This window comes from Hesperophylax consimilis, chromosome 9 (assembly GCF_061612785.1).
Source record: "Hesperophylax consimilis isolate HC1 chromosome 9, BYU_Hcon_1.0, whole genome shotgun sequence".
NCBI lineage: Eukaryota > Metazoa > Arthropoda > Insecta > Trichoptera > Limnephilidae > Hesperophylax > Hesperophylax consimilis.
In genome coordinates, this window is record NC_142844.1 from 6,201,390 (window position 1) to 6,222,009 (window position 20,620).

Genomic DNA, 20,620 nt, shown 5'->3' on the forward strand with positions numbered 1-20,620 from the left:
AAAAATTTAAATTTAACTGATATACTAATAACCAACTAAAATTCAAAACAAAATGTATTGTAAAATTTCAACACAGCAGCAATCAATAACACTACACAATAGCAATAATAACAATATAATAAATGTATACCTACAACTAAATTGAACACATGAGTATAAATTGGAAGGTAAGTAACTGGAAAGGATTCAAAGCAATAACATGATAACTTCAAGTAGAATATTTAAAATTATTTAATGTTAGTTATTACATATCTTTTAAAGGTTCCTAAATTACTTGAGAATATGTCCATATCATTAAAATTCTTATTAAATATACTACAGGCTCTGAATATAAACGCATTTTGTCTTATATTAGTAGAACATTTATGGAGATGAAAAAGTGATTTTTCTCTAGTTCTAACGCTCGGAACTCTAAAATTAATTTCAGACAGAAGGGGAGAACAATCAATAAAGCCATTGATAATTTTATGGAGATATATTATATCTGCGGAGTCTCTTCTAGTTTTTAATGGCTTAAGTCCATAAAGGTCCATCGAGCTGTTTACGTCAAGGTTTGAATTTAGTTTGAAATTTAAATGATGGACAAATTTTCTTTGGATGGCTTCAATGCGATTTATGTAAATATTATATTGAGGATTCCATATGGGAGAAGCGAATATGGGAGTTTATGGGAGTAATTCCATATGGGAGAATCTTCTTCATAAAGTCGTTGAAAATTCCCTTGAATATCATTGTTGGTTTTTTCTTTGTTAATTCTTTGCAGTCAATATCATGTAGATCTTTAGAAATTAAAGTTTGTAGTTTTTTAGCGTCTTCTTTATTAACACAATCGATTACAATTCGATTTTGGGAGATTTTTTTAATGCCTTCAATGCATATTCCTAATTGGCTGGTTTTAAAGTGCCTTTGAATTTTATTTTGTATTTCTGTTGATGTATCTTTATTTTTTGGAGTTATTAAGATACTGTACTTGTTTTTTATATTTTTTTGTTTTTTTATATCAGCAGGTTGATTATTCTCCAGAAAGCCCATTTTGGTAGCAACAAGGCTTATATTCCCTAGCAGTTCTGTGAGTTTTGGTGACAATTTCCCCATTTGTTCTTTTGTAAACTTATTGCTTGGGTCCATTATAGTATTTTGTAAGGAATTTATAATTTAGTTTGCCGCAGAGATGAAAGAAAAGGTGTCACTGGTGTCCATGGTACTGCTTCGAAATGTAGAGCGGTAAAAGGTTTAGCGGCCTTGCGTGGACGATGTTGGTCGGCGGTCGAACGTCGTAGCACGTACACACACACACACACACAAACTGAGTTCAACACTGGCCTATTACCGAGTAATCGCTGTTTATCAAATGTTTTGGGAGCAAACTTTTTTTTCAAAAATTCGGATTTAGGTTATTACAGATGTACTAGTACAGCTTGACACTTCTTTACTACACTGCTACTGCAATTCCGTATATATTAGTGCACTATTTTTTGTCAAATACGTTTAGAATATTTACTTGTTTGATTTTAAACAGGAACGAAATTCACAGCGTGTTTCTGTACAGCGGTATTATTGTTGTCTAAAGGTATAGGTGACTTATGGTCACCCCTTCGGAGCTCTCGCATGAATCTTATTTTTGAATAAACGGCTCTACAAAGTATATAAATTAAGCTAGACCTTCAATGTCCCCGCATACGGTGTTAGGAAGCGGTATGCGAGCGCTTACAGGTATTAATCCAAGGACAACACAGAACAATACGCATCAAACAATCAAGTAACAAGTTTCAGGCAAATAGTTGGTGGAGGGAACCCACACTCCAGTACCTGTAAGCACAAAAAAGAACAAAGTGAAATAATAGAGTGACGGGGGAGTTTCGCCGAGCCACGTCTGGCAGTCCTGTTGAGAGATTGGTGGTGGTTGGGGTGACTGGTGCAGGTCAGGACTTCCACACCCCTTAGCCGACCACCCGGTGGTGCCCTGAAGATAAGCATGGGAAAAAGAGGGATAAACCCTAAAGAACCTAGGGGAAAGAAGCGTCAGGAGGTCGGAGGCAGGGTGGAGGTTACCCCAATCCGCACAGTCACCCCTCTGAACACCAACGCTCCTCAAGGGTGGCGCAGGTGATTGGCGGAGTCCCCCGGTAAAAACAAGAAATTAAAAGAAGCTCCAGCAGTGCATGCGGGGACGAGGCCCGTTGTCCAACCCCTATTGGGGAAAAGTAAACAATACAAAACAAACAACGGAGTTCAGTTCTAGCCTGTAAACTCGTTGCCGTTACTGAAAAAAAGAAAGAAAACCAAAAAAAAATACATATAAAAAAGACGAGAAAAGAAAAGAAAAAAAGAAAAACAATAAACAATCCAAAAGTGCCACTTAAGAAAATCGGTAGAATAAGTAAAACAAAAGTAGAAAGCATAAAAATTACATTTGCATGGTCTGTAAAGAGGACAGTATGTGAAGTATAAGATAAAAGACAAAGTAAAAGAGATAATTAGCTAAGCAAAGATATATAAAGAGTGTCTGCAATGTCTGTAAAAAGGACAGTGTGTCTACCTTAGACACAAAACATAAGAAAAGAAAACTGAAAATTAGAAGAAAATAGGATACAAGTTGTTTAAAAGAAATGTAATGTTATGTTTGCACATAGCTTGCAAGAGCTAACTGCGCAGTTATGTATGTCCACACGATTGCAGGAAACGAACCACGCACTGATGGCGTGTTAGATCACCAATACATACACGTACATCCGCGACGTCTCTGCATGACACGGGTCACGCGAGCTATCAACCAATCGGATATCGTAGAATACCCCTTCCACTTGCGCCCGAAGCAGGTCAAGTACTTGCGGCAAGCGGCCCACGCTTCAGTTCCCTGGGAGACGCGTAGAACACAACATGCTGTGTTAAGTTCCGAGTTAACTTTTGCCGCCCAAATCGGTGACGCCGTAAAAATGGACCGGCGGATTTGTTTCACCTTGAGTGCCGCCTCTCGAGTACCAGTTCTCCACTTCAAAGGGATCCCCAGAAACACCAGCACCCTTACATTGTAGAGTTGGGTCATGTCTCCATCTGCCTGAGGTCCACCAGCCCCATTACGTTATATAGTTGGGTCATGTCTCCTCCGTCCAGGCCACATGCTGTCTACGGCCCAGACACCTCTGCTCACCACAGCCGGGTCGTGAAGAACCCCTTGGCGAACCGACCCGTGCTCCAGCTCTTCCTCGCCGCATCCGCCCTTGCAGCGAGCCGCCTACCTCTGTTGATGTCGGCCGCCCTTCCTACCGTCCACGCCAGGCTGAGACCAGTGAACTCGTAGACCCCTGCCTCAGTCCTGGGCGTCTGCCGCTCCAGCCTGTTTGTGTGGAGCCCCTTGGCCCTCCAACCAGTGCCCCCGCCCTGCTCCATCGTCTCTGCGTCTCCAGCCGCCGCCCTGGCGCCCCCTTGGTTGTCCAGCGTGGCGTGCCCTCGCGGCCGTCCTTCTGCACCCATCCTGCACCCTGCCATGGCACCTGCCCTGGTACCTGCTGACCGTCTCACCGCATCCGCCGTAAATTACACGTGAGCTAATAATATACCTTTGTCAATCAGAGCCCTTAGAGTCAATAGATTGTCTAGTATCCAGTTAGGCCTTAAAAAGCTATGTACCTTTTGTAGATCTGTTTGATAACCTGTATTACCTGTACAATAAACCTATAGTATCACAGACATATGTTTCATTTGGGAGACCGACTATAATCCACACCTTGAATGATGGGAGTATCAAGCTCTGCTGCTGTGCCTTGTGCGTCGATGACTATTTGGGTAACTCACCGATAGCATATTATATGGCCATAAACGTAAATGTAACAGTAAACGAAAGAAAATCATCTGAAGCAGCTGGTACAGTAAGGAAAGAAAAATAATAAAAATAAGAAGAACAGAATGCATAAACAATAATCGGAGAATTGTAAAAGAATTAGTCATGGAGCAGGAGCAATACACCAGGGGTTCTCAGTTATCACACTAGTCAGCGACTCTAAGCGCAGACCATCTCTCAACCCAGATCCTAGTAAACTTCCTCAGACATTCGAAATTAACTCTGTTAGAAACAAGATCGGTGTTCCACACCGGTCTAATGGGGGCATTCAGACCGTCTATCATTTCGTCTCTGGCATCCTTCAAGATCTCACAGTGCCACAGAATGTGCTCGGCCGACTGGTAAGTATTGCCACAAGCGCAATTGGGATGGGTAGACAGGGCAAGGCTATGAAGCCTCCCCCTGAATTCCCCATGTCCTGAGAGGAGCTGCGTCATGTGATGGTCCAGTTTGAGGAAGGCCCCTTCCATTCTGAGTTTAACTGATGGGAAGAAGGAAAAGGTCCATCTTCCCATGCTCGACCTATCCCAACGGACCTGCCACTCTTTGAGCGAAAGGTCCCTCATCGTCCGAAGCAGTCCAGGGAGAGTTCCCGGTCCACCTGGTGTCAGAACGACACCAAGATGGGTTGCCGGGGATCCTCTGGAAAGTCTCTGCTTGGTTAAGACTTCCCTAATCTCCAGATCGATTGGAAAAATGCCGGCCAAAACTGGCAAAGCGTCCGAAGCAACAGTACGGTATGCGCTAGATAGTGCCAGCAAAGAAGTTCGCTGGCCCCTAGTAAGAGCGAGGAGTATAAGGCAGTTATCCAGGCGGTGCTCCCAAACAGAGGCAGCATACGAAACTTGCGCAACGTATACGCCTCTGTACAGAGCACGTAGTGCCGGACTGCGTAGTCCCCATTCAGCGGTGGAAAGTCTCCTCAGCTTTAGGAACAGCGCCTGAGCCTTGCTTGAAACATCTTTAACATGATCCAGAAATGAGGACGATCGATCGAGTGTTACACCTAGGTACTTGACCGTGTCTGAAAATTTGATGTTGGTGTCTCCCATCCGGATGGTAGGGTTTCTTTTTCTACTGAGAGAGCCCTTCATCAGGAGACCCATTGTCTTGTGGGGAGCGAAGGTCATCTTATTCCTCTCCCCCCATATAAGGAGGGTGTTCAAACCATCACCAGCCTTTTCTTCAATTTCCTTTCTGCTGTTCCCCGAGACAAGATACATCTTATCATCCGCGTAGTCAATCATGATACATCCTTCAGGCAAGGGGTGTGGGCAGGTCCGGAGCATCTATGACGATTGGATTTGACATAGAGTATTTCGCAAGATCTTTATCTTTTTTATCATATTCGCTGTGCCAGGAGCCGCGTTTTGCATTCAAGTCACCATCTATAATTGTGGGGACATTTTCAGGAGTGAGTCTAGTTCTGAAGAAATCAAATATCGTTTGGGAGACTATAGACAGATATGAATTTAAGTGGGCCAGAATAAGTATTGATTTTAACCGCGGTGGATTCAATGTTATTGTTAGAAAAGGAATGTGCTAGACAATGGTCAATGTTACGTTTTTTTTTTAATTCAATTAAAATCAAATTTGATAATATGATTATTAAGTTCTGTAACTATTTTTTGGCTTTTGTTATTGTATAGCAATATCTTTACCAATATTATTACTTCCCTAAAAGGGAAACTCGATGTTACATGTGGGTAGAATAATTGTGTGCACCAGTAATAAAAAACTCTATTAACAACTTCAATGTTTATTATATAAAATTCTGTTACTACACATATTGCTCTAGGAAGTTAATATCAAGCAAGAGACTCATTATAAAAGCTTTAACTCTCAAGGTGTGTCGAGTTAGATATTACTCGATAGTTGACAAAATGCAAGTCATGATAGTTGAATTAACGAATGGATAAAATGATGCTATAGTGAATTTAATTGGCGCCAGCTCAGAATCACTTAATTTTTAACTTAATTTATATAATTAACAGAGTAATCCCTAAGATACTAAAGTATAAAAAATCAATCTCAATTTAGAAGGCATCTTACGTATATCCTAAGTCCGCTTAGGTCGGCAGCCTTCACAAACGTCCCGTGTCACCCGAGTATCTCGCCACAACTGACGGAACAAATTTACTCGAACCACCACGCTCTTCAGACCAGTAGCTCGCAAATCAGGACAGCAACAGAGAATACTGTCAGCCGCTACGGTAGGAACTCAAAAGCAAGACTGCTACAATTGTTACAGCTGTTTCGGCTTTCAAGGCCATTTTCAAACTGTGGTTTTAGCCACGTTTAGACGACTTATTAATATGATTCTATTTTACCCCCAAAAAGTTAATAATTATATTATTAAATGAGATTTTAATTAATTTAAATAAAAATGGAGTTCTACGAATTAAACACAAAAACAATAAATAATGTTACTTTTTACGAAGATAGCGGTGCCGCCTCCTTTTATGGCGGTTCTGTCGTCACGGAATACGTTATAGTTTGGTATTATAGATTGCGTGATTGTTTTAGCCACGTTTCATTTATAAGAAATACGTCTAGATTACAATAATGGAAAAATTATATGATTTCTTCGTGGTATGCTATTATTGTGCCATTGGCGTTCCAGTACGCTGTTTTTAAATTTTATTTATTGACGCGTTGTCTAGCCATTAAAATTCTTAATGTATGTCTGTATAGAACTTAGCTCTTTGGCGGCATTTTGAATTAGGAATTGTAGCTCAGTAGCCCTTTCGATAAGGGTTTGAATTTGACTAGCATCGGGTTTCAAGAATTTTGGAGAGGGGGGGAGGGTACTCTGGGAGGGTTGGGGGGACTCAGGTCGGCGTTTAATTTAGTTCATTGCCCCATCCTTGTTTTGTTACGCAGTGATTCTACTTGTATACGTAGGTGGAGAACAGTTTGTAAATCGGTAAATATTTGCTTTGAATCTTCATTTTTCGTCAAGTTAACCAGAACTAGCGGAATCGGCTGACGGGACCGACCCGATTTCATATGGTGCACAAAAGTGACCGGGTAATTTTTGAGAGCAAGCTCTTGCCTGACCTCATCTGTGGAGATGTCCTCAGGGATGCCCCTGATCACCACTTTCAGAGGTTTCAGTAACCAAGCAAACTCATTAAAGTTATTTATTTGATTTGAAAACCGGTCGAGCGCGAGTTTTAGGGAGTGAGGAGGGGAATGTGATGGGAAAGTGGAAGTTTTGGAACTATTCAGGTAAGAACTCTCGCTCACAGAACCTAAGTTTCTAACTGCCGAATTTGTGTACAGTATAACACTCAATAAGCAATATTTTTATTTACCGAAAGTTAAAATAAATATTACTTAAACGTTAAAAAATATACAATAATGGTATGATGTGTTCCTATCAAAAATACAATAATGGTATGATGTGTTCCCATCAAATATACAATAATGGTATGATGTGTTCTTATCAAATTCATTTGTGTATCGGATGCCTTTATTCTTAGCTACTTTGAATATATTTTATAAATTTTCAGTTGTATTGAGACTCAGGGGATCATTTTTCCATTTCGTAAAAACACGAGCCTGCGCAAATATAAAAGATAAAGAAGCAGTTGAAAACGTAATCCATAAACCTTCCTTCCAGCAAACAACAAAATTTAAAAAAAGTCTTCCTGGAGGAATAATTGGATACCCTGTTGGGTAAAATATTATGATAATTTGACTGAAAATGTTAAGAAAATATTCGATCATGCTTGTAGGAAAATAACAAGATTCAATTTTGCTACAAAAACAGGGTACGGCAAAACAGATAGTGCAACGTACGGAAAATGGTTTTTTTTTAAATTTTATTTGCTTAATCATGCCGTCAAGCACCATCAGAGAGACGATTCCGCCTAGCAGTACATTGATGAAGGCGATTTATTGAACTTTTTGGCCACACATTTGCACATGTCGACGGGTATAGCGGCGATTTCGTCCCGAATTCGATCTTAGAGTTTTTCCAAAGTGTGAGGCCGATGTTAAAAAACATTTTTTTTCATTCCCACAAGAAAAAAACGCAAATTTCAGCCGGAAGGCCCGGTGGGCGGCGACGAAAGAACTCTTTGGCATCGGTGTATAGTTGGGAAACGAGCCAAATACGCGCCCAACATTCGTAGGTACACGGTCGAAATTTGTATCACACGAGAAAGGGGCATTTTTACGACTCAAGAATGAGCGTTTTCTCCTTGCAACAACATGGATCTATTCTAGACCCATATTCACTCTTTCCTCTTCTCCAAAAAACTCTCAACACAGCATCCCTAGGGATGATATAGGTCCCGTGGAAAAATTATTTTGTTTGGAGTTAAAAATTTTTAAAGCTTTTTAAAAACATGAATACCGCTCAAGAGTCCCAATTGCGCCCAACCTTCTAGAGCCAGAGCTGGTCAAGAGCCTTACCTCTCGATCACGGAGGACAACGAGTATACCTAAATTAACACAGAAATTTTGATTAACACATATTGTCCGTGAATATAGAGGGAACATCTCACTCAAAAGTTTGCAGTTTTATACTCTTTTTAAAAATACTCAACAAATATAACGATCATAAATCGATATTTTTGCCAATTCTTACTCGCCACTTTTTTCGAATTTTCCAAATCCCAGTATAAAGGGTTTAAAATAATTGTTCTCGTAGGAGACAGGAGATCTGAACAAAAGGTCTCTTTTCTTTTCCGTGTATTTTCCATTGAAGAGAAACAGGTGAAAATAACATTGTATTAATATATATACATCTACACAATATTATAAACGACCATATCATATTTCATATTTGGGAGCTGAGAGCAGAAGCTTGTCGAGTGAAGTATTTTTAGCGTAAAAGGGGCACAGTGGAGTATACGAAATGGGAATAATTTAGTAAGAATGATTTAAGCCGTTTCATTAAAACTCAACTTTTATCATATGTTGTATCATAGAAGTTGACCATTATATTTTCAGTTGAATTTTAGAAAATTCTTTGAAAGATGACGTTATTTCTTTACAAAAAAAAAAATTGATATCACACAACTTCCGGTCTCAAAGGTCGATATATCCTTACGCACAAAAACGTTTGTTTTGATATTGGCTGCAATAAAAACTAATTGCGTTAAAAAAATAATAGTTTATTGATAATTTGGTCCGACCAGACCTCTTGATTTACATTTTGCAGCTGCAAAAACTACAATGTGATTACAACGAATTAAAACAATGATAATTTAGTTTTTTTGTCGGCTCTGGGATATTTCGTTTTGCTACAGCTTTGCCGTGTACTAATTATAATTTTAGTCATAACATAATCACATAACGTGGATTCCATTGATATTTTTGTTAGATGTAACGATTTGTTTTATTGAAAAGATGTTGAAGGGTAAAACGAGTAAGTTTTACGTAATATTATGCAAAACTAATCAACTTAACATAAAGATGATTTTCAAATATATTTTTCCAGGTTGTGATCTCAACTGAAAAGGTTGTTTTGCTAAAAATGCATACATAATTAATACCTTTTCATCGGACAGTACATGTTTTGAAAGAGCTTTTGTTTGTCTTGTTGCACATGCTCTGTACGATGACGCTCTAGGTTGCATATAGTGGGGCCTGCACTTTTAGGGTGGGTTGTTTCACAGCATCTGAACAATTCATCGAATTTCAACGGTCATTTTCGGGTTCTGTGAAAGTCCTTTTGAAGTTCTGTTATTATATTATTATACTTATGTTATTATATTATTATACTATATTATATTATACTCAATTACGAGGTATCTCTATTTACGTGTAAAATCGACGGAAGTTGGTTGATAACTTCCCTTTTAACGCCAGCTACGTTCTTCATGTATCAAGCGTGGATTTTTGAATTCCTGCTCTATGGTCGGCGAAAACATAACGAAGATATTAATGTGACATAATTCCAAAAATGACACAACGGAACATGCATATAGCAAATTAATTGGTCGGAACACCTTTTGAAAGAGATCTGGTGGCTTTTATGATCATAATATTACTATTAGTAGTTTTTCTATAGGGTTTGCAAGAGATTCCAAAACGATTCTATATACTTCAAAACGTGGAATTTTTCAGTAAACAAGCTACTTTTTCTAATTATCACAAACTTAAATGTGTTTTGAGAAATTAAAAACAGAAAATAGCTTTTACTGTTTATTATTTTACGTATTCGATAATACAAACAATATTTAAGTACACTGCAAAGCAAGTTTTACCAGGTATTACAATAAGCTAAACAACATCCCAACACCTACACTAGACTACATTTAGGAAAGACACGTGTAGTCAGACGGGTAACTCTTAGATAAGCCTTCATTAATTAGCACAGAAGTAATGATATTTCCATAACGCGCTGAACCCTATCTCCCAGGGAGAATAATTTTATACCTCCGTTAGTGTAGACCGCAGATGAAAACCTATTATTAGTTTTGTTTGTAATTGTAAAGTGTAAAAAGATTTTTTATAATTTAAATGAATATTTTCGTTTAATTTAACCCCTTTCTATTTTTTTTAATCAATTTATATAGTACAGCGTTAGCGGTTCAGCTTATAAATGCTTTTGCTGACTAAGGGGTTTAATAAAGTAACCCTTTTGATGTCGACAAACTGACAGTAAACAAAATATTTTTTATGTGTTCATAAGCAAGTGATGTACCCCTGTAACAGTCAGTGGGCACATGATGAGCTTCAGAGTTTTTATTTGGCGGGAGGTTGGGAAAGGTGAAAGGCGAAAAAATTATGCAAAGACTTTTCTTTGATATTAGAATTTTTTGACGTAAAACTTCCCATGTGTACCTATGCTTCTCTTCTTTGAGACTGTTGGATATATGTTGATATATACACTATGCCTACATATTATCTTTGTCTATTATCTATGCCTAAGATTGTCTTTGCTTCGCAACCTCTTACGATTAAACGATTGTCAATAAGAATGGTTTATTTATTAAACTCAACACAATTATAATCGTGTTCATATTTTACCACAACATAACAGAGACATTCCTTTAAATCAACATGTCTTACGGCGCGGCGCCTAGAGCGAGTAAATTTAAAACCCCCTCTGTCAAAACCAATAGACGCTTAGAAAGGTACACACTGTTATTAATAGTATTTGGATGATTTTTATGTTTGTGTAGCTCTGTTTTAGGTATACGGTGTTAGGTATTATCAGCACCTTGGCAATTCAGCGCCCGGAGCGGACTGCTCCAATTGCGCCCGCCCTGTTTTTTAAAGTAGGGTAGGTAACTTACTTTTTTTTATTTAGGAGAAAAAACAGATACAGATATCAATTGACAAGAATATACAAAACATCAACTAGAGAATTTACCTGCATCCAAACTATTTCTCACGAATTAACATAAACAGCGATTAAAAACATTTACAAATATTTTGACTTATAAATAGGGGAAAAATATATACATAAGAATATTATTTTACAAATAGAGATTTGAAAGAAATGCGCAATATCCTTATAAGAATTTACAAATTATTTTTGAAAAAATTTTGAGGGTAAAACAGAAAAAAAAAATATATATATATAAATAGATAAACAATGTTAAACAGAAATTAAAAAAAATATATATACCTATATTTAAACGAAGTATGTCTAAGTTGTTTCCTTTGAACTTTGTAGGAAAACAGTCTTCATTTTTCTACTAAAAGTAGTGAGTGTATCAAAAAATAATTCAGAGTCCTTGAGGTTTTGATTCTGATTAAGTGATTCGCACATTCTTCTGAAAGGATCCCTGACACCAGCATTTGTACGCGTCCTTCTAATGTGGAATAAGTCGTTAAACCTTGTTACTCTGGGTGATACTTTGAAGTTTATTAATTTCAGTAAGTCGGGACAGTCAATAACGTTGTTACAGATTTTATACAGAGTCATGAGATCAAGGTATGTTCGCCGGTTAGATAGAGTGGATACGTTATAACTCGAGAGCATATTTTTGTACCCGCGTTTGGGTGCGCTCATTCTGTAATTGAGGCATCGCAGAAATTTCTTTTGAATACATTCAATATTTTCTTTAAAGATATCGTAAAGTGGATTCCATATGGAGGTGCAGTATTCAAGTTGAGAACGGACCAGAGTGTGGTAAAGAAAAAGATATGTTTCAGGTTTTCGAAATTCACGGCTGTTTCTGATGACAAATCCTAGCATGCTGTAAGCTTTATTCACAATATTATCAATGTGCGCATCGAAGTGAAGTTTGGAATAAAAAAATACGCCTAGATCTCTTATACAGTAAACGCGCTCGAGTAAATAATTACCAATACAATAATTGTGTTTGATAGCGTTGTGATTTTTAGTAAAACTTATATGTTTACATTTATTGTAACTTAGATAAATTTTGTTTTCATTGCAAAATGTTTCGAACCTTACTAAGGAACTTACTAAGGAACCTTACTAACGAACTTTTAAAATAAACATACCAACCATACTACCATGCCCACTTTCTTAAATACAGGACAACTCTACTGATCACTAATGTTTAGAAAAAGAAAAGAGTATTGATTGAAAAATGCTGACAATTCTGTAAAGCTTCTTGACACGTCTTTCATCGACATAGAAATATCAATGATTAAATCTTGAAGAAGCGAATTAACTTTATACACCTTGCCGAAGGGTAAAAATTAATACACACTAAGACAATTAAAACCCCACTAAATTATGTTTCCTACACATTTCGTTAAATCTTACACATTTTTTAAATGGCATTTCTAATTATGCTACGGGATGTCCGCGTTTTAGTTTTTTGAACGTAAACCGAATTTTGAACAAAAAAAGGTCTCTCAACAACTTTTTGGCTTTTGTATATTTTTTATAATGGCTTTTGCAGATAAGAGAAATTAACCAAACGCGAAATATCGATGTCACAAAACGTAGAAGCGTAAAATCTAAACAAATCAAAAGTTTCTCACTCAGTAATTAAGTTTTACTGCAAATTTTATCAATAGTTAATACAATTTAACATTATAAATTATTTTGTGACACACAAGTAAACTTTTATTTGTAAATGTTCGATAAAATATTGAACGTGTCAGCCAGTAATAAGCATAATAATTTTATGCACAAAATGCAGCAAGGTTAATTTACCAATGGCAATAATTATTTCAAATATATTTTCTTACCTTTGGACTACTCAACAATTTCAAAATGCTATAGTAATAATGTGCCTAGTAGTAAGATCTAAAAAAATATGTTATGTCTCCGGCGATAGCACCAAAACTCGAGACACAATATAACAAACAACGGAACCTACTTAGATGAATTTGTTTTAGCAATAGCGTCTATTTTCCAACTAATGATTCAATAGTAAAATCACTTTGTGGCATCATTTTAATTTAGCAAAAATAATTATCAGTATATCATTGAAGAAGATGATAATACTAATAAATCTAAACGAAACATGAAATAGAACAAGAAACAGAAAAAAAGGTAACGATCTTAACTGGGACTCGAACCCTCGCCCATTGGGTCTTAATTATTTAACGTAATTTTCTTTCGATATAGTAGTTCAAATTCAGAATTAAGAGTATTATCTTCAATTTTTTTTCCATCTTTTTGGCTGCTATCTTTTTGAAAAATATGTATTAAATTGGTAGGTATAACCGTTAAAATTGTTTAAAAAAAATGTTATTTAATTTCACGATAGGCGGTATAATATACCTAAGAATTGGTTATTATTTATTATTAATTATTTGAGATATTTAAAAAAAAAATAACGATTTCAGCAAAGTTTGTTTTCAGGAAATTTTGTATTATAAGATATTCGTTTTTGTGGAAATTGAATGACACGGTTACCTCCGCATATTTTTGGCATAAAATAAAACGTGTTTTAACCCTATCAAATATTCGATAAATTCGCCATTTTGTGTACGTATTCTTATTATTTACTAGTGGACTCCATAATGCTTTGCTACTGCTAATGTCTTTCTCGGTGTTAATGACTCTGACTTCTTCCACCATTCACTACCCCAATGATACTGTTAAAAAACTACATTACATCGACTTAATTTATTTCGGTGCATAAAAAATTGCAATAAGTATTCTTTGGGTGTTCCCGACATTTCTTGCTCTAAATACTCCTGGCACTAATAAGAACAAGCTTTGAATTTTCAGCTATATTGGTCGACTACTTTTTGAGTTTTGCGAGCGCAAACATACGCAGGTTTAATTGGTGTATATTAAGATTAACATTGTTCGTTCAATGCTAATCGTTTAAAAAAAAATCCTTGAAAATTTTTCATTGACAACATGAATTAGCTGTAAATTGACGACATAAATTAGTAAACAAAAAGTCTCAACAGCATCGCCTCCTTAAGGTCCCGTACTAAGCGTTCAAAGATGGTTTGAAAGGGAGATAATATGTAAATACGAATGTTAGAGGGAGCGCGCAAATTTAAAAAAAAAATTATAATTTAGCGAAATTGGTGAAAATACTTAATAAAACACGATTCGTTAGATATAGAGTCAAAATCTCTCGACAATTTCTTCAGTTGCATTTAAAGATACACTGTGAATTTTTCATGCCTATCCTCGTCAGGCCCCGCATCTCCTGGGGGTGACATTAAAAAGGTCCATAAAAGTGGTGTGATTCCAAGGATAATATCAATTGCAAACTAGTTTGCAGTGCTGTCAGTAACTGTTTTAAATTGACATATTTATCAAATAAATGTTAATACCACGGTTTTCTGACAGTTTAAAAATGAAAGGTCTGGGGAAAGGACGTTTTGTTGGTTCATAAATTGGTAAGTGTGATATATTTACTATATTTGCAGCTCAACTGTTACTTTGTGCACTTTTTGGTGTTCTATTATGTTTTTTTTTACTACATCAAATTGAAAGATTTTAAATGTTTTGTCATTCATGTCTGAAAAATGGCCAAAGTCGTATGTCTCCAGGAGGAGACACATGGTCTTAGTGTCAAAAATTTTCAGACCTTAACCATGTTGATATATTTGGAATTATTCATGCATTTCTTTCATAAATATTTAATAACTTTTACAAGTTATTTGAGAAAACAATTCAGATAACACGTTTTCAGGCACATTTTCGTATGCTAATTCATATGATATTTTCTATTTCCAGATTCTGATGCATTTATACGACCCCCAGCAGGCGTGAATTTTGGAATAAATCTGAAGATTTTTTTCCGCTTCCTCCAGCACCAGAGTACGAAGAATTTCCTTCCGAAGCTGTAAATTTGCCTCCATTCAAATATTTCAGTAAATACGTTCCCAACAATATGTATATTGACTTGCAAATACATACAAATCAACGGTTTTTGGCTGAAAGGGGAAGACCGTTGAATTGCTCTCTGGCTGAAATGAAAACATTTTTGGGGTAACCTTAATTTTTTTTTTTTAATTTATTGTAACATATAAACAAGGTTACAATTTTTTAACAATATAAACACCAATATATCAATCACTCTCCTAATAAAGCAGCTGCTTGTGTTTAGGAGAGGACAACAAAAATATTTTTATATTTGTTTAAATTAAACAAAAATTATTAGTAATAAAACAAAAAATAACACAAAAAATAACAATAAAAGTAATAAAAATATAGGTTAGTTAATAAATGATTCAAAGAATTTAAAAGGCAAAAACATATTTCTAAACAATAAGTAAAGTTATGAGGTGGTACAAGAGTATTTTAATTTAATTTTTCTTCCGATCGTATATCAAGGGGTAATTTATTAAATAATTTTACACCCTTGAATATATAGTGATGTTGTGCTGTTGTGGTTCGTGCTAGTGGCACGGTTAGTCCTCCAACAGATATTATTCTTTTGCTAATATTCAATTGTGGTAAATTATTTTTAATAATGTCATACCTAAAATATCTCAGAATTAGAATGTATTGGGCAGCTAAAACTAGAGTTCCAATTATAGCCGATAACATGACGAGGATAAGGTATTTTAATATCCGAAATAATTAAAAAAAATACGTGATGACGCTTTAGCGTTGCCAGAAGAAAATGGAAGTAATAAATTTTGGAAAGTTCAACCATTAAAACTATCCAAAATAGATGCAGTCTGAATCCACGCTCATCAGCGGTATCCATTGATGAACAGATGATACCGTTTTGGGAGCACACATCAGCAAGGCAGTTTGTGAGAAATAAACCGAACCCATGTAGTTTGAAAAATATGGTGGTAACTGCTCCTGATAGTCTACCATTTGATTTTTTTTATTTATCAAGGTAAAGGAGATTCAATCATTTTCTGCGATGAATATAAGAAATTGAATATAGGAGGCAAGACGGTTATACTTTCTGAGACTCTTCCACCAGGAGTTACCATATGCATGGACCGTTACTTTACTTCCATCAGACTTTTGGATTTACTTCACATTAAAGCTGAATATCAAGATACTGGTACTATTCAGGTGAACAGAATTCCGAAAGACTGCAAACTAAAAACAGACAATGAAATGAAAAAAGAAAATCGAAGGTCCAATGACCAGTCCGTGAGAAATGATGGCCAAATAGCTATTATTAAATGGTTTGACAACCGCCCAGTTACATTGATTTCTAGAAAAGAGGGGAAAATTCCTACCGATCTATGTTACCGGTGGTCGAAAAAAGACGGTCGATATATAATGGTCAAAAGACCAGCACTCGTGAAAGCCTACAACACAAACATGGGCGGTGTTGACATGTTAGATCGGATAATAAGCACCTACAGAATAAATGCACGAACCAAAAGATGGTTAGTCCGATTATTGATGCATTTATTTGATTTTTCCATAGCTGCATCTTGGATAGAATACAGACGAGATAAGAAAACCCCGAAGAAGGATATTTTGGATAATTTAGATTTCAGAGTTCAAATTGAAGAGCATCTATCCACAATCATTCACACGCACCTGATCCTAACTCTGATTCCAAATGGGAGCATGTACGAGCACCAAAGCGTTCCAAAGCTGCTGTTCCACATCCGCCAGATACTCTAAGGAAGAAAAACGTACTTCACATGCCAATTTTCCCACATCCACCAACCAAAAATCTTTGTCGCTTACCCGGGTGTAGCTCTAATGCAGCCCGCGTACAGTGTTCATACAAAGTTTTTTTTTATGTTTGCAGGATAAAAAAAAAATTGTTACTTACCAAATTTACCAAGAAATTTAAATAAATTTATTTTATTTTTACCCTTCAAATTTATTACTTTATTTTGCTCAGGAAGGTAGGTATTCACTGGAATAACTAATTAAAGGCTTTTTTTAATATATATTTTTTAAATATGACATACTTATAATATGTCCCACTTTAATAAATGTTTTGCGAATTCATAATAATGTTGTTTTATTAGATTTGTGAACTAATATCAAATAAAAAAATAAAACAGGAGACATACGATTTTTTTTAAAATATGCAAAGATTATTTTTTTTAAATTTTAAACTTTTCTGTTATTTTTTTGAAATACAAATACACAATTTTTTTTTAAATTTTAAACAGCTTTTTCCCTGGGCCCGAAGAGGCCATAACATTTTAAATAACAGAAAAAAAGTGTTTTTAATCATTTTCGGGGCTTAATTTGCGATATTTTTCTATCGAGGGAATTTCATATAATTAAAGTTTTGGAATAAGAAATGTATAGATAATATCTGAAAAATAAAACATATTTTTTGTAACTTGAAAACTTATAGAGTTAACGAGAAACTTGTTATAAATCGGTAGAAATTGGCACATGGTATATACCTTTATATATATACAATATCATTTGTGCCATGCACAGTACGGTACACGTGTGCGCGTTCTACGCCTACGGGAATTTCCCTTTGATTGCCACATATAGCAGTCAGACATGATTCTGCTGATATCCGGCTACGTTGCTGATTTATGACAGCGGAAGCCGAACTGAGTTTGAAATGTTCCGAGAAAGTTTTCGTTTGTAAATTGAATATCGTTAATGTTCGCAAGCGGGAAACCAGAAAAGTTTGTTTGTTGTTCAGTTTGGAGATTGTAAAATGATGTTTTAATTTCTGTGAAAAAAATTATCACACTTTACTTTTTCACAGGTTTTTGTGAATGAATTTGTTTGAAAGAAAATTTGTTTTTTGGTAGAAAAAAATACAAGGTAACTTACATATTCGTTTTTTTTTTAAATATTTTTTTATTGTTGGTCTTAAATAGTGAGCAGTGTATTGATCGTTTTTGTGTTTCATTCGGGTCCAATTAATTTAATTTAAATCGAATCAAATAATTTTATTGTCAAGTTATGCAAGTATTTTAGTTACTATGACAGCTGTTTCCGTGTTAAAGACTATTTTTAAAGTGCGGTCAGGCCGCGTCGAAATGATTTATTCATGTGATTTATTGCCTGTTAAACCGTTTACTGAGAAAGTATTTGTGACAATAGATTATCTATTCCGTGGGGTACTCCCCCCCCATTATATGGCAATGTCAATTCTTTCCTCGAGTCCACCATTTTGCGACAGAAACATTTTCGCTTATAATGATGGTTGAAGAAATTGAAATATTTTCAGATTAAATAATCTGAAAATAGGTTTTATCTGCATTAAATAATGCAGATAAAACCTCACTTCACAAAGAATATTTGATGTGAAAAGAAAATATAAACTTAAAAAATTAAAATAATCTTTTTAATTTTGCCATATTTCAGGCATTTATTTGCTATGACATAAACATACTTCTGATTCAGAAATGTTTTACTCAATAAGGAAGTTGAGTGAAAAATATTCGGACTTATAAAAAAATATGTTCATTAAGATCAAAAAATATTGATTCCAAATATATCTGATAATATATATATACTATTATTGTATTATTATTATTGTCCTAGCGTCTGGACGATGTAGGCCCTCTGATTGGTCAAATTTAAATTGTTTGTTTCGGTTAAATTCCGCTAACTTGAAAATTAACACCCGATTTCATACTAAAATAGGATCACCAGATTTCTTCAAAAGCATCTTTTCTGCTCATATAATTTTTGGATAATATCGAAGAAAATATGGTTTAGAAAGTTCACAATCCATTGGATTAATTACATTACAGAAAAAATTATCCACAATTACGTTTTATATATTTGACGTCTGTCAAGAATCGAACATTCCAAGGTTCCTTTAAAATGTCAATCCCTCCTTTACCGGCCGCTGGAGTAGTTTCGCTATTGGCCGACAAAGCACATAAGAGCGATATACAAATATGTACGTAAAATTTCATTTATTCAAACAACGGTAATTATTTACGTGAAAATACCGATTTAATACGCATTTACAAATAAAACAAACATTTGATTCAACTTAATGACAATAAACAACAACTCTTTGCATGAACGATTTTTAAAAATATTTATATTTAATATTATTTACGGTAATAATAATTTCGCACTATTTGACAGAACACCGACATGAAGTTAACAATACGCGGAAGTATAGGCACTTTTAAAAAAAAAAAAATTATATTTACTCCACACAGGAGGCCCTGAAGAAAATAATTTCCCTCAGGGCCTATGCCATCTTTGGGGATGCTGTGTGGAGGGTCTTTTTGTGGAGAGGAAGGAGTGAACATGGATCTTGAAGAGTCCCATGTTGTAGGAGGGAGGAAACACAGAGGCCGGTAGTTCGTTCCACAGCCGAGCTGTTGAACTTAAGAACGAATCGTAGAAGCGACCCGTTCTCATGTGACAAGTGTCAACTGTGTACAAATGTTGGGCGCGCGTTTGGCGTGTATCCCGACTACGCACCGGTGCCGAAGGGATCAATGACGCTAGTTCCTCAGAGCATCTTCCATTGTAATACCGATAGAACAAGGACAGCATACCTACCTGACGCCTGTGGTCTAAAGATTGCAGTCCGTCTGTTGAGATTGGGGAATCTATCAAACGGACCGCCCGTTTTTGCACAGAGTCAAGGGTTTTTTTCAGGTATTTAGGGGCTCCGGACCAGAGATGGCTGCCAAATTCGACAGTAGGGCGCACTTGCGATTTGTACAGGGTCAGCAGTTGTGTACTATTAAAGTATCTGTGGGCCCTGTACAGTACGCCCAGCTATATACCAGCTCCATAGGTCAGATTAACCTACACAGGTCCCGGGCTGCCACACTGGAGGCGCTGCAGTCCATGTCTGACCTACACATAGACATCCGGGTTGGAGCGGTCATCTTTCTTGGGAATAGGGTGAATTACCACTTTTTTCCAACCAGAGGGCACAGTGCCACACTTCAGGGACATTTTGAAGAGCTTTGTCAAAACTGTAACTATTTCCGCAGCACACCTCTGCAATACCAGGGCAGGTATTCCATCAGGTCCACTAGCTTTATTAACATCGAGCCCCCGTATGACGTGGAGTACATCCCGATGCTGGATCCTCAGCTTTTTCATATAGAAGCCGCAGTGAGGAACCGACGGCAGAACAGCACCTCCGTCGTCGAGGGTCGAGTTTTCCGCAAACATTTTCCCTAATAGGTTAGCCTTTTTGGTGGCGGTGTTTGCTAGTGAGCCGTCAGGTCTGGTAAGAGGTGGCAAACTGGGTTTGCAAAAATTTCGACCTATTGAGCCCGCAAGCGACCAGAATGCTCTGCTGCCATGCGGGCAGGCAGCCAGCTTTTTGTTGATCTGCAGGTCGTGTTCGAATTTTGACCTATTAATGATTCTCTTGCATTCTTTTGCTGATTTGTTGTATGCTGATCTGCTTTCGGGCGTTCGAGATGCGTTGTAGGCTCGGTAAGCCGCGTTTTTTCGTCGAACTGCTTCGGAGCATTGTCGACTAAACCACGGCTTTGAGCCCACACCAGTTTCTTTAGTAG